Genomic DNA, 2,519 nt, shown 5'->3' on the forward strand with positions numbered 1-2,519 from the left:
AGGCGTGTAGACACTTTCCTAAAACCGTTATTCCGTCCGTTACGAGCAAGGACTACCGGAATACGATTCTGAGATACAATGAAGAGAATCTAGAATTGCTCGTTCAAGAACGCACAAACAAGGAAATGGGTAGAAGAAGATGAACGAAAGCTCTCGGGATAGTTTTTGCAAGAAACTTCCGAAAGTGCTCTCAAAATCTTTGTGCGTTCTTGAACGAGCAATTCTAGATTCTCTTCATTGTATCTCAGAATCGTATTCCGGTAGTCCTTGCTCGTAACGGACGGAATAACGGTTTTAGGAAAGTGTCTACACGCCTTGAAGAGATATCCGGTCCCTCGGTTTGATTTTATTCCCGTTTTTTCGTTGTTTTTCCTCCAGATTTCTAATAGATGATATCACAAAGGGCTTGAAATTCTGTGAGGAAAAGGAAGCCTTTTTTCGCTACGTTTACATTTACCTTTTGGTTTTCTTCTGAATAGAATAGTTGCACAAAAGTTACAAATCATTGACGGGCTAAACCAACTGACCAAGTGGATCGAGGATCGCGGGTTGAAACACGAGCAGCGGTTACCAATTCTCCGAAAGAAAATGCGGAGCTCATGATCTCAAAACTTGGTCTCAAGGATTTTTTCCAAGAAGTAATTCTTGGATCCGAATGTGAACACCCCAAACCACACCTGGAACCCTACTTGAAGGCCATTGAAGTACTCAAGCGTCAAAGGAACACACATTGATTTTCGAGGTTTGCCCAAACAATGATCCAATTTTCTGTGTTTGATATGTTCCTTGTGTAGTTTCTCCTTTGCCCCACCTTTCCTTTTGTTCTACTCTATGCATGACTCTGTTTTTGGAATTAAAGCTAGAGTTGCAGCGGGAATGCGAGTGATTGGTCTAACTACCGGCAATGGAAAAGATCTCCTCATGCAAGCAAAACCCGCCTTTTGAAACATCTTTCGATTGAAAGTGTTAATGCAAGGAAAGAGCACTAAGAGAAGATTCACCATCTAGAACATTTCAAGCAAAAAGAGAAACATGTCAATAGAAAGAAATAGAAGGAACAACCAGTAAGGGAATGGCTTGTAACAGAAAAGGAAACATGCCATTGAAGAAAAATGGAAAGAGTAAGCAAAAGGAATGAAGATAAAGAAAAGGAAAAACAAATATGGTGCAATGAAACGGAAACCCTATGCATTAGGCTAAGCATAAATATTAGGCATGCACAAGAAGAGAAATCACCCAAACAGAGAGAGAGTGTGTGTTTGAGTCGTAAAAGTCTTGGGCATAAACATATTTATATGGCAAACACGCTTGAGTGATACTTGAGAGATAGAGAAGTGTATCCGAGGACAAGCGTTCAAATAACAGGCGAACCGCTCAAAGTGCCTAGACGAGTCTAGGATTACACGGGGTGTGCGAGGCACACATAGTGTCTGAGCTGATAGAATTCATGTTGTAAGGGGGAATAAACTCAGGGGGAGTTGTGTTCTTGGGATGGATTAGGTTCGAACAATAAAGAGTTGTAATTCATGTTCTGTACAAATGAATAGAATCAGTTGGAAAGTTTTTGAAAGCAATATCGTGTGAGTTTTACTTCTTCAATTGCTATAGCTTGATCACTGATCGTAGAAAATTTTTCCTCTCATATCAGTGTACAATTCAACTTCACACGATGGATGAACACAAGGAGATGCAAGCTTTTGGAAGACATGTAATATTCGACTTACCAAACTTTGAATGCAAGGGATTTGGGCATATAAGGATGAAATATGACCGGAAGGAAGGAAAATCATATATCACTCATGAGAATGAGGAAACCGAGTTAGACAGTGATGATGAAGAAGTTTCTTACTGTATTGCATTCTTTGGAATCATTGAAGAAGGAGAAGAAACAATGGAAGATGATTCAAGTGATGATGAAGATGTAATTGAGGGTGACTTGTTCAACGAGATGACCAAACTCATTTGAATGAATAGATATCTGATGGATGAGAAACAACGGCTAGAGAATGAACTCAAAAAATACTCAGATCCAACTGGCATCCACTCAACATCAACTGTCACAGAAAGAAGAAGAAGCATCGCTCATGAGATGTCAGATTGAAGATACCAAGAAAAATCTTCATCTTCTTGGTAGTGGAACTGGTAAGTTAGATCATCTACTTGGACAGGGGAGGAGTGCAAGAGATCAATCACGACTTGGATATGTGGGAAAAGAGAGAGCAATGTCACCCAACATTTGTGTCTGGAGGAAATCTTGAACGAGAAGTACCTGACTTCGTACGAAGTACTTTTGGTGCCGTCAGAAATACCCCAAGAATTAAAGTGGATCTACGAACCACTCAGAAACAAAAAGAGTACAAAAGTTGTTATTACTATGGGAAGAGATGACATATTCGAAGGAATTGCTATCACCTACGACGGAAAAGGAACTAACTGGTACGTTCAATCGAACTTGAATCGTTCTTATTCATCTCATCCTTCGAGGAATCTTAGGTGGATTCATAAATCCGATCTGCCAT

General features: G+C 39.9%; 1 pseudogene; it reads left to right on the forward strand.

The window, feature by feature from the left end:
• The window catches only part of LOC104822220, a 16,799-nt pseudogene extending 15,854 nt beyond the window's left edge, over nucleotides 1–945 (forward strand).
• The last annotated feature ends 1,574 nt before the right edge of the window (nucleotides 946–2,519 follow it).

The sequence above is a fragment of the Tarenaya hassleriana genome, unplaced genomic scaffold (assembly GCF_000463585.1).
Source record: "Tarenaya hassleriana unplaced genomic scaffold, ASM46358v1 Cleome359, whole genome shotgun sequence".
Classification (NCBI taxonomy): Eukaryota; Viridiplantae; Streptophyta; class Magnoliopsida; order Brassicales; family Cleomaceae; genus Tarenaya; species Tarenaya hassleriana.